We start from the raw sequence: 13,849 nt of genomic DNA, 5'->3' as shown, positions 1-13,849 counted from the left end.
CGTCGAATATCATCCATTGAAGCCAATTGAGGTCAACTGTCACTTTGTGTTAATTGAAAATTTTCAAAGTCTATCTTCCTCATTTGAAGTCGAATTTTAACATTTCTTATATATTTGAGTGAGTTCGCATCTAACTTTGTCAGATATCGTCGAATAGCATCCATTGAAGCCCATTGAGGTCAATTGTCACTTTGTGTTAATTGAAAATTTTCAAAGTCTATCTTCCTCATTTGAAGTCGAATTTCAACATTTCTCATATATTTGAGTGAGTTTGCGTCTAACTTTGTCAGATATCTTCGAAAAACATCCATTGAAGCCCATTGAAGTCAACTGTCACTTTGTGTTAATTGAAAATTTTCAAAGTCTATCTTCCTCATTTGAAGTCGAATTTCAACATTTCTTATATATTTTAGTGAGTTCACATCTAACTTTTTCAGATATCGTCGATTAACATCCATTGAAGCCCATTGAAGTCAACTGTCACTTTGTGTTAATTGAAAATTTTCAAGTCTATCTTCCTCATTTGAAGTCGAATTTCAACATTTCTCATATATTTGAGTGAGTTTGCGTCTAACTTTGTCAGATATCTCCGAAAAACATCCATTGAAGCCCATTGTAGTCAACTGTCACTTTGTGTTAATTGAAAATTTTCAAAGTCTATCTTCCTCATTTGAAGTCGAATTTCAACATTTCTCATATATTTGAGTGATTTTGAGTCTAACTTTGTCAGATATCTTCGAAAAACATCCATTGAAGCCCATTGAAGTCAACTGTCACTTTGTGTTAATTGAAAATTTTCAAAGTCTATCTTCCTCATTTAAAGTCGAATTTCAACATTTCTTATATATTGAGTGAGTTCGCATCTAACTTTGTCAGATATCATCGGAAAACATCTATTGAAGCCCATTGAAGCCAACTGTCACTTTGTGTTAATTGAAAATTTTCAAAGTCTATCTTCCTCATTTGAAGTCGAATTTCAACATTTCTCATATATTTGAGTGAGTTTGCGTCTAACTTTGTCAGATATCTTCGAAAAACATCCATTGAAGCCCATTGAAGTCAACTGTCACTTTGTGTTAATTGAAAATTTTCAAAGTCTATCTTTCTCATTTAAAGTCGAACTTCAACATTTCTTATATATTGAGTGAGTTCGCATCTAACTTTGTCAGATATCATCGAAAAACATCTATTGAAGCCCATTGGAGCCAACTGTCACTTTGTGTTAATTGAAAATTTTCAAAGTCTATCTTCCTCATTTGAAGTCGAATTTCAACATTTCTCATATATTTGAGTGAGTTTGCGTCTAACTTTGTCAGATATCTTCGAAAAACATCCATTGAAGCCCATTGAAGTCAACTGTCACTTTGTGTTAATTGAAAATTTTCAAAGTCTATCTTCCTCATTTGAAGTCGAATTTCAACATTTCTTATATATTGAGTGAGTTCGCATCTAACTTTGTCAGATATCATCGAAAAACATCTATTGAAGCCCATTGAAGCCAACTGTCACTTTGTGTTAATTGAAAATTTTCAAAGTCTATCTTCCTCATTTAAAGTCGAATTTCAACATTTCTTATATATTGAGTGAGTTCGCATCTAACTTTGTCAGATATCATCGGAAAACATCTATTGAAGCCCATTGAAGCCAACTGTCACTTTGTGTTAATTGAAAATTTTCAAAGTCTATCTTCCTCATTTGAAGTCGAATTTCAACATTTCTTATATATTTGAGTGAGTACGCATCTAACTCTGTCAGATATCGTCGAATAACATCCATTGAAGCCCATTGAAGCAAACTGTCACTTTGTGTTAATTGAAAATTTTCAAAGTCTATCTTCCTCATTTGAAGTCGAATTTCAACATTTCTCATATATTTGAGTGAGTTTGCGTCTAACTTTGTCAGATATCTTCGAAAAACATCCATTGAAGCCCATTGAAGTCAACTGTCACTTTGTGTTAATTGAAAATTTTCAAAGTCTATCTTCCTCATTTGAAGTCGAATTTCAACATTTCTTATATATTTTAGTGAGTTCACATCTAACTTTTTCAGATATCGTCGATTAACATCCATTGAAGCCCATTGAAGTCAACTGTCACTTTGTGTTAATTGAAAATTTTCAAGTCTATCTTCCTCATTTGAAGTCGAATTTCAACATTTCTCATATATTTGAGTGAGTTTGCGTCTAACTTTGTCAGATATCTCCGAAAAACATCCATTGAAGCCCATTCTAGTCAACTGTCACTTTGTGTTAATTGAAAATTTTCAAAGTCTATCTTCCTCATTTGAAGTCGAATTTCAACATTTCTCATATATTTGAGTGATTTTGAGTCTAACTTTGTCAGATATCTTCGAAAAACATCCATTGAAGCCCATTGAAGTCAACTGTCACTTTGTGTTAATTGAAAATTTTCAAAGTCTATCTTCCTCATTTAAAGTCGAATTTCAACATTTCTTATATATTGAGTGAGTTCGCATCTAACTTTGTCAGATATCATCGGAAAACATCTATTGAAGCCCATTGAAGCCAACTGTCACTTTGTGTTAATTGAAAATTTTCAAAGTCTATCTTCCTCATTTGAAGTCGAATTTCAACATTTCTCATATATTTGAGTGAGTTTGCGTCTAACTTTGTCAGATATCTTCGAAAAACATCCATTGAAGCCCATTGAAGTCAACTGTCACTTTGTGTTAATTGAAAATTTTCAAAGTCTATCTTTCTCATTTAAAGTCGAACTTCAACATTTCTTATATATTGAGTGAGTTCGCATCTAACTTTGTCAGATATCATCGAAAAACATCTATTGAAGCCCATTGGAGCCAACTGTCACTTTGTGTTAATTGAAAATTTTCAAAGTCTATCTTCCTCATTTGAAGTCGAATTTCAACATTTCTCATATATTTGAGTGAGTTTGCGTCTAACTTTGTCAGATATCTTCGAAAAACATCCATTGAAGCCCATTGAAGTCAACTGTCACTTTGTGTTAATTGAAAATTTTCAAAGTCTATCTTCCTCATTTGAAGTCGAATTTCAACATTTCTTATATATTGAGTGAGTTCGCATCTAACTTTGTCAGATATCATCGAAAAACATCTATTGAAGCCCATTGAAGCCAACTGTCACTTTGTGTTAATTGAAAATTTTCAAAGTCTATCTTCCTCATTTGAAGTCGAATTTTAACATTTCTTATATATTTGAGTGAGTTCGCATCTAACTTTGTCAGATATCGTCGATTAACATCCCTTGAAGCCCATTGAAGTCAACTGTCACTTTGTGTTAATTGAAAATTTTCAAAGTCTATCTTCCTCATTTGAAGTCGAATTTTAACATTTCTTATATATTTGAGTGAGTTCGCATCTAACTCTGTCAGATATCGTCGAATAGCATCCATTGAAGCCCATTGAGGTCAATTGTCACTTTGTGTTAATTGAAAATTTTCAAAGTCTATCTTCCTCATTTGAAGTCGAATTTCAACATTTCTTATATATTTGAGTGAGTACGCATCTAACTCTGTCAGATATCGTCGAATAACATCCATTGAAGCCCATTGAAGCAAACTGTCACTTTGTGTTAATTGAAAATTTTCAAAGTCTATCTTCCTCATTTGAAGTCGAATTTCAACATTTCTCATATATTTGAGGGAGTTCGCATCTAACTCTGTCAGATATCGTCGAATAACATCCATTGAAGCCCATTGAAGCCAACTGTCACTTTGTGTTAATTGAAAATTTTCAAAGTCTATCTTCCTCATTTGAAGTAGAATTTCAACATTTCTCATATATTTCAGTGAGTTCGCATCTAACTTTGTCAGATATCGTCGAATAGCATCCATTGAAGCCCATTGAGGTCAACTGTCACTTTGTGTTAATTGAAAATTTTCAAAGTCTATCTTTCTCATTTGAAGTCGAATTTCAACATTTCTTATATATTTTAGTGAGTTCGCATCTAACTTTGTCAGATATCGTCGATTAACATCCATTGAGCCCATTGAAGTCAACTGTCACTTTGTGTTAATTGAAAATTTTCAAAGTCTATCTTCCTCATTTAAAGTCGAATTTTAACATTTCTTATATATTTGAGTGAGTTCGCATCTAACTTTGTCAGATATCGTCGAATATCATCCATTGAAGCCCATTGAGGTCAACTGTCACTTTGTGTTAATTGAAAATTTTCAAAGTCTATCTTTCTCATTTGAAGTCGAATTTTAACATTTCTTATATATTTGAGTGAGTTCGCATCTAACTTTGTCAGATATCGTCGAATAGCATCCATTGAAGCCCATTGAGGTCAACTGTCACTTTGTGTTAATTGAAAATTTTCAAAGTCTATCTTTCTCATTTGAAGTCGAATTTCAACATATCTTATATATTTGAGTGAGTTCGCATCTAACTTTGTCAGATATCGTCGATCAACATCCATTGAGCCCATTGAAGTCAACTGTCACTTTGTGTTAATTGAAAATTTTCAAAGAATATCTTCCTCATTTGAAGTCGAATTTCAACATTTCTTATATATTTGAGTGAGTTCGCATCTAACTCTGTCAGATATCGTCGAATAACATCCATTGAAGCCCATTGAAGTCAACTGTCACTTTGTGTTAATTGAAAATTTTCAAAGAATATCTTCCTCATTAGAAGTCGAATTTCAACATTTCTTATATATTTGAGTGAGTTCGCATCTAACTTTGTCAGATATCGTCGAATAGCATCCATTGAAGCCCATTGAGGTCAACTGTCACTTTGTGTTAATTGAAAATTTTCAAAGAATATCTTCCTCATTTGAAGTCGAATTTCAACATTTCTCATATATTTGAGTGAGTTTGCGTCTAACTTTGTCAGATATCTTCGAAAAACATCCATTGAAGCCCATTGAAGTCAACTGTCACTTTGTGTTAATTGAAAATTTTCAAAGTCTATCTTCCTCATTTGAAGTCGAATTTCAACATTTCTCATATATTTGAGGGAGTTCGCATCTAACTCTGTCAGATATCGTCGAATAACATCCATTGAAGCCCATTGAAGCCAACTGTCACTTTGTGTTAATTGAAAATTTTCAAAGTCTATCTTCCTCATTTGAAGTAGAATTTCAACATTTCTCATATATTTCAGTGAGTTTGCGTCTAACTTTGTCAGATATCTTCGAAAAACATCCATTGAAGCCCATTGAAGTCAACTTTCACTTTGTGTTAATTGAAAATTTTCAAAGTCTATCTTCCTCATTTGTAGTCAAATTTCAACATTTCTTATATATTTTAGTGAGTTCGCATCTAACTTTGTCAGATATCGTCGATTAACATCCATTGAGCCCATTGAAGTCAACTGTCACTTCGTGTTAATTGAAAATTTTCAAAGTCTATCTTCCTCATTTAAAGTCGAATTTTAACATTTCTTATATATTTGAGTGAGTTCGCATCTAACTTTGTCAGATATCGTCGAATATCATCCATTGAAGCCCATTGAGGTCAACTGTCACTTTGTGTTAATTGAAAATTTTCAAAGTCTATCTTTCTCATTTGAAGTCGAATTTTAACATTTCTTATATATTTGAGTGAGTTCGCATCTAACTTTGTCAGATATCGTCGAATAGCATCCATTGAAGCCCATTGAGGTCAACTGTCACTTTGTGTTAATTGAAAATTTTCAAAGTCTATCTTTCTCATTTGAAGTCGAATTTCAACATTTCTTATATATTTGAGTGAGTTCGCATCTAACTTTGTCAGATATCGTCGATCAACATCCATTGAGCCCATTGAAGTCAACTGTCACTTTGTGTTAATTGAAAATTTTCAAAGAATATCTTCCTCATTTGAAGTCGAATTTCAACATTTCTCATATATTTGAGTGAGTTTGCGTCTAACTTTGTCAGATATCTTCGAAAAACATCCATTGAAGCCCATTGAAGTCAACTGTCACTTTGTGTTAATTGAAAATTTTCAAAGTCTATCTTCCTCATTTGAAGTCGAATTTCAACATTTCTTATATATTTTAGTGAGTTCACATCTAACTTTTTCAGATATCGTCGATTAACATCCATTGAAGCCCATTGAAGTCAACTGTCACTTTGTGTTAATTGAAAATTTTCAAGTCTATCTTCCTCATTTGAAGTCGAATTTCAACATTTCTCATATATTTGAGTGAGTTTGCGTCTAACTTTGTCAGATATCTTCGAAAAACATCCATTGAAGCCCATTGTAGTCAACTGTCACTTTGTGTTAATTGGAAATTTTCAAAGTCTATCTTCCTCATTTGAAGTCGAATTTCAACATTTCTCATATATTTGAGTGATTTTGAGTCTAACTTTGTCAGATATCTTCGAAAAACATCCATTGAAGCCCATTGAAGTCAACTGTCACTTTGTGTTAATTGAAAATTTTCAAAGTCTATCTTCCTCATTTGAAGTCGAACTTCAACATTTCTTGTATATTTTAGTGAGTTCGCATCTAACTTTGTCAGATATCGTCGAATATCATCCATTGAAGCCAATTGAGGTCAACTGTCACTTTGTGTTAATTGAAAATTTTCAAAGTCTATCTTCCTCATTTGAAGTCGAATTTTAACATTTCTTATATATTTGAGTGAGTTCGCATCTAACTTTGTCAGATATCGTCGAATAGCATCCATTGAAGCCCATTGAGGTCAATTGTCACTTTGTGTTAATTGAAAATTTTCAAAGTCTATCTTCCTCATTTGAAGTCGAATTTCAACATTTCTTATATATTGAGTGAGTTCGCATCTAACTTTGTCAGATATCATCGAAAAACATCTATTGAAGCCCATTGAAGCCAACTGTCACTTTGTGTTAATTGAAAATTTTCAAAGTCTATCTTCCTCATTTGAAGTCGAATTTCAACATTTCTCATATATTTGAGTGATTTTGAGTCTAACTTTGTCAGATATCTTCGAAAAACATCCATTGAAGCCCATTGAAGTCAACTGTCACTTTGTGTTAATTGAAAATTTTCAAAGTCTATCTTCCTCATTTGAAGTCGAACTTCAACATTTCTTGTATATTTTAGTGAGTTCGCATCTAACTTTGTCAGATATCGTCGAATATCATCCATTGAAGCCAATTGAGGTCAACTGTCACTTTGTGTTAATTGAAAATTTTCAAAGTCTATCTTCCTCATTTGAAGTCGAATTTTAACATTTCTCATATATTTGAGTGAGTTTGCGTCTAACTTTGTCAGATATCTTCGAAAAACATCCATTGAAGCCCATTGAAGTCAACTGTCACTTTGTGTTAATTGAAAATTTTCAAAGTCTATCTTCCTCATTTGAAGTCGAATTTCAACATTTCTTATATATTGAGTGAGTTCGCATCTAACTTTGTCAGATATCATCGAAAAACATCTATTGAAGCCCATTGAAGCCAACTGTCACTTTGTGTTAATTGAAAATTTTCAAAGTCTATCTTCCTCATTTAAAGTCGAATTTCAACATTTCTTATATATTGAGTGAGTTCGCATCTAACTTTGTCAGATATCATCGGAAAACATCTATTGAAGCCCATTGAAGCCAACTGTCACTTTGTGTTAATTGAAAATTTTCAAAGTCTATCTTCCTCATTTGAAGTCGAATTTCAACATTTCTTATATATTTGAGTGAGTACGCATCTAACTCTGTCAGATATCGTCGAATAACAATCCATTGAAGCCCATTGAAGTCAACTGTCACTTTGTGTTAATTGAAAATTTTCAAAGTCTATCTTTCTCATTTAAAGTCGAACTTCAACATTTCTTATATATTGAGTGAGTTCGCATCTAACTTTGTCAGATATCATCGAAAAACATCCATTGAAGCCCATTGAAGTCAACTGTCACTTTGTGTTAATTGAAAATTTTCAAAGTCTATCTTCCTCATTTGAAGTCGAATTTCAACATTTCTTATATATTGAGTGAGTTCGCATCTAACTTTGTCAGATATCATCGAAAAACATCTATTGAAGCCCATTGAAGCCAACTGTCACTTTGTGTTAATTGAAAATTTTCAAAGTCTATCTTCCTCATTTGAAGTCGAATTTTAACATTTCTTATATATTTGAGTGAGTTCGCATCTAACTTTGTCAGATATCGTCGATTAACATCCCTTGAAGCCCATTGAAGTCAACTGTCACTTTGTGTTAATTGAAAATTTTCAAAGTCTATCTTCCTCATTTGAAGTCGAATTTTAACATTTCTTATATATTTGAGTGAGTTCGCATCTAACTCTGTCAGATATCGTCGAATAGCATCCATTGAAGCCCATTGAGGTCAATTGTCACTTTGTGTTAATTGAAAATTTTCAAAGTCTATCTTCCTCATTTGAAGTCGAATTTCAACATTTCTTATATATTTGAGTGAGTACGCATCTAACTCTGTCAGATATCGTCGAATAACATCCATTGAAGCCCATTGAAGCAAACTGTCACTTTGTGTTAATTGAAAATTTTCAAAGTCTATCTTCCTCATTTGAAGTCGAATTTCAACATTTCTCATATATTTGAGGGAGTTCGCATCTAACTCTGTCAGATATCGTCGAATAACATCCATTGAAGCCCATTGAAGCCAACTGTCACTTTGTGTTAATTGAAAATTTTCAAAGTCTATCTTCCTCATTTGAAGTAGAATTTCAACATTTCTCATATATTTCAGTGAGTTCGCATCTAACTTTGTCAGATATCGTCGAATAGCATCCATTGAAGCCCATTGAGGTCAACTGTCACTTTGTGTTAATTGAAAATTTTCAAAGTCTATCTTTCTCATTTGAAGTCGAATTTCAACATTTCTTATATATTTTAGTGAGTTCGCATCTAACTTTGTCAGATATCGTCGATTAACATCCATTGAGCCCATTGAAGTCAACTGTCACTTTGTGTTAATTGAAAATTTTCAAAGTCTATCTTCCTCATTTAAAGTCGAATTTTAACATTTCTTATATATTTGAGTGAGTTCGCATCTAACTTTGTCAGATATCGTCGAATATTATCCATTGAAGCCCATTGAGGTCAACTGTCACTTTGTGTTAATTGAAAATTTTCAAAGTCTATCTTTCTCATTTGAAGTCGAATTTTAACATTTCTTATATATTTGAGTGAGTTCGCATCTAACTTTGTCAGATATCGTCGAATAGCATCCATTGAAGCCCATTGAGGTCAACTGTCACTTTGTGTTAATTGAAAATTTTCAAAGTCTATCTTTCTCATTTGAAGTCGAATTTCAACATATCTTATATATTTGAGTGAGTTCGCATCTAACTTTGTCAGATATCGTCGAATATCATCCATTGAAGCCCATTGAGGACAACTGTCACTTTGTGTTACTTGAAAATTTTCAAAGTCTATCTTCCTCATTTGAAGTCGAACTTCAACATTTCTTATATATTTTAGTGAGCTCGCATCTAACTTTGTCAGATATCGTCGAATATCATCCATTGAAGCCCATTGAGGTCAACTGTCACTTTGTGTTAATTGAAAATTTTCAAAGTCTATCTTCCTCATTTGATGTCGAATTTCAACATTTCTTATATATTTGAGTGAGTTCGCATCTAACTCTGTCAGATATCGTCGAATAACATCCATTGAAGCCCATTGAAGTCAACTGTCACTTTGTGTTAATTGAAAATTTTCAAAGAATATCTTCCTCATTAGAAGTCGAATTTCAACATTTCTTATATATTTGAGTGAGTTCGCATCTAACTTTGTCAGATATCGTCGAATAGCATCCATTGAAGCCCATTGAGGTCAACTGTCACTTTGTGTTAATTGAAAATTTTCAAAGAATATCTTCCTCATTTGAAGTAAAATTTCAACATTTCTTATATATTGAGTGAGTTCGCATCTAACTTTATCAGATATCATCGAAAAACATCTATTGAAGCCCATTGAAGCCAACTGTCACTTTGTGTTAATTGAAAATTTTCAAAGTCTATCTTCCTCATTTGAAGTCGAATTTCAACATTTCTCATATATTTGAGGGAGTTCGCATCTAACTCTGTCAGATATCGTCGAATAACATCCATTGAAGCCCATTGAAGCCAACTGTCACTTTGTGTTAATTGAAAATTTTCAAAGTCTATCTTCCTCATTTGAAGTAGAATTTCAACATTTCTCATATATTTCGGTGAGTTCGCATCTAACTTTGTCAGATATCGTCGAATAGCATCCATTGAAGCCCATTGAGGTCAACTGTCACTTTGTGTTAATTGAAAATTTTCAAAGAATATCTTCCTCATTTGAAGTAAAATTTCAACATTTCTTATATATTGAGTGAGTTCGCATCTAACTTTATCAGATATCATCGAAAAACATCTATTGAAGCCCATTGAAGCCAACTGTCACTTTGTGTTAATTGAAAATTTTCAAAGTCTATCTTCCTCATTTGAAGTCGAATTTCAACATTTCTCATATATTTGAGGGAGTTCGCATCTAACTCTGTCAGATATCGTCGAATAACATCCATTGAAGCCCATTGAAGCCAACTGTCACTTTGTGTTAATTGAAAATTTTCAAAGTCTATCTTCCTCATTTGAAGTAGAATTTCAACATTTCTCATATATTTCAGTGAGTTTGCGTCTAACTTTGTCAGATATCTTCGAAAAACATCCATTGAAGCCCATTGAAGTCAACTTTCACTTTGTGTTAATTGAAAATTTTCAAAGTCTATCTTCCTCATTTGTAGTCAAATTTCAACATTTCTTATATATTTTAGTGAGTTCGCATCTAACTTTGTCAGATATCGTCGATTAACATCCATTGAGCCCATTGAAGTCAACTGTCACTTTGTGTTAATTGAAAATTTTCAAAGTCTATCTTCCTCATTTAAAGTCGAATTTTAACATTTCTTATATATTTGAGTGAGTTCGCATCTAACTTTGTCAGATATCGTCGAATATCATCCATTGAAGCCCATTGAGGTCAACTGTCACTTTGTGTTAATTGAAAATTTTCAAAGTCTATCTTTCTCATTTGAAGTCGAATTTTAACATTTCTTATATATTTGAGTGAGTTCGCATCTAACTTTGTCAGATATCGTCGAATAGCATCCATTGAAGCCCATTGAGGTCAACTGTCACTTTGTGTTAATTGAAAATTTTCAAAGTCTATCTTTCTCATTTGAAGTCGAATTTCAACATTTCTTATATATTTGAGTGAGTTCGCATCTAACTTTGTCAGATATCGTCGATCAACATCCATTGAGCCCATTGAAGTCAACTGTCACTTTGTGTTAATTGAAAATTTTCAAAGAATATCTTCCTCATTTGAAGTCGAATTTCAACATTTCTTATATATTTGAGTGAGTTCGCATCTAACTCTGTCAGATATCGTCGAATAACATCCATTGAAGCCCATTGAAGTCAACTGTCACTTTGTGTTAATTGAAAATTTTCAAAGAATATCTTCCTCATTAGAAGTCGAATTTCAACATTTCTTATATATTTGAGTGAGTTCGCATCTAACTTTGTCAGATATCGTCGAATAGCATCCATTGAAGCCCATTGAGGTCAACTGTCACTTTGTGTTAATTGAAAATTTTCAAAGAATATCTTCCTAATTTGAAGTAAAATTTCAACATTTCTTATATATTGAGTGAGTTCGCATCTAACTTTATCAGATATCATCGAAAAACATCTATTGAAGCCCATTGAAGCCAACTGTCACTTTGTGTTAATTGAAAATTTTCAAAGTCTATCTTCCTCATTTGAAGTCGAATTTCAACATTTCTTATATATTTGAGTGAGTTCGCATCTAACTCTGTCAGATATCGTCGAAATAACATCCATTGTAGCCCATTGAAGTCAACTGTCACTTTGTGTTAATTGAAAATTTTCAAAGTCTATCTTCCTCATTTGAAGTCGAATTTCAACATTTCTTATATATTTTAGTGAGTTCGCATCTAACTCTGTCAGATATCGTCGAAATAACATCCATTGAAGCCCATTGAAGTCAACTGTCACTTTGTGATAATTGAAAATTTTCAAAGTCTATCTTCCTCATTTGAAGTCGAATTTCAACATTTCTTATATATTGAGTGAGTTCGCATCTAACTCTGTCAGATATCTTCGAAAAACATCCATTGAAGCCCATTGAAGTCAACTGTCACTTTGTGTTAATTGAAAATTTTCAAAGTCTATCTTCCTCATTTGAAGTCGAATTTCAACATTTCTTATATATTGAGTGAGTTCGCATCTAACTCTGTCAGATATCTTCGAAAAACATCCATTGAAGCCCATTGAAGTCAACTGTCACTTTGTGTTAATTGAAAATTTTCAAAGTTTATCTTCCTCATTTGAAGTCGAATTTCAACATTTCTTATATATTTGAGTGAGTTCGCATCTAACTTTGTCAGATATCGTCGAATAGCATCCATTGAAGCCCATTGAGGTCAACTGTCACTTTGTGTTAATTGAAAATTTTCAAAGTCTATCTTCCTCATTTGAAGTCGAATTTTAACATTTCTTATATATTTGAGTGAGTTCTCATCTAACTTTGTCAGATATCGTCGATTAACATCCCTTGAAGCCCATTGAAGTCAACTGTCACTTTGTGTTAATTGAAAATTTTCTAAGTCTATCTTCCTCATTTGAAGTCGAATTTTAACATTTCTTATATATTTGAGTGAGTTCGCATCTAACTTTGTCAGATATCGTCGAATAGCATCCATTGAAGCCCATTGAGGTCAATTGTCACTTTGTGTTAATTGAAAATTTTCAAAGTCTATCTTCCTCATTTGAAGTCGAATTTCAACATTTCTTATATATTTTAGTGAGTTCACATCTAACTTTTTCAGATATCGTCGATTAACATCCATTGAAGCCCATTGAAGTCAACTGTCACTTTGTGTTAATTGAAAATTTTCAAAGTCTATCTTCCTCATTTGAAGTCGAATTTCAACATTTCTCATATATTTGAGTGAGTTTGCGTCTAACTTTGTCAGATATCTTCGAAAAACATCCATTGAAGCCCATTGTAGTCAACTGTCACTTTGTGTTAATTGAAAATTTTCAAAGTCTATCTTCCTCATTTGAAGTCGAATTTTAACATTTCTTATATATTTGAGTGAGTTCGCATCTAACTCTGTCAGATATCGTCGAATAGCATCCATTGAAGCCCATTGAGGTCAATTGTCACTTTGTGTTAATTGAAAATTTTCAAAGTCTATCTTCCTCATTTGAAGTCGAATTTCAACATTTCTTATATATTTGAGTGAGTACGCATCTAACTCTGTCAGATATCGTCGAATAACATCCATTGAAGCCCATTGAAGCAAACTGTCACTTTGTGTTAATTGAAAATTTTCAAAGTCTATCTTCCTCATTTGAAGTCGAATTTCAACATTTCTCATATATTTGAGTGATTTTGAGTCTAACTTTGTCAGATATCTTCGAAAAACATCCATTGAAGCCCATTGAAGTCAACTGTCACTTTGTGTTAATTGAAAATTTTCAAAGTCTATCTTCCTCATTTAAAGTCGAATTTCAACATTTCTTATATATTGAGTGAGTTCGCATCTAACTTTGTCAGATATCATCGGAAAACATCTATTGAAGCCCATTGAAGCCAACTGTCACTTTGTGTTAATTGAAAATTTTCAAAGTCTATCTTCCTCATTTGAAGTCGAATTTCAACATTTCTCATATATTTGAGTGAGTTTGCGTCTAACTTTGTCAGATATCTTCGAAAAATATCCATTGAAGCCCATTGAAGTCAACTGTCACTTTGTGTTAATTGAAAATTTTCAAAGTCTATCTTCCTCATTTGAAGTCGAATTTCAACATTTCTCATATATTTGAGTGAGTTTGCGTCTAACTTTGTCAGATATCTTCGAAAAACATCCATTGAAGCCCATTGAAGTCAACTGTCACTTTGTGTTAATTG

This window comes from Diorhabda sublineata, chromosome Y, assembly GCF_026230105.1.
Source record: "Diorhabda sublineata isolate icDioSubl1.1 chromosome Y, icDioSubl1.1, whole genome shotgun sequence".
NCBI classification, from domain to species: domain Eukaryota; kingdom Metazoa; phylum Arthropoda; class Insecta; order Coleoptera; family Chrysomelidae; genus Diorhabda; species Diorhabda sublineata.
Note: the sequence above shows the minus strand (reverse complement) of the source record.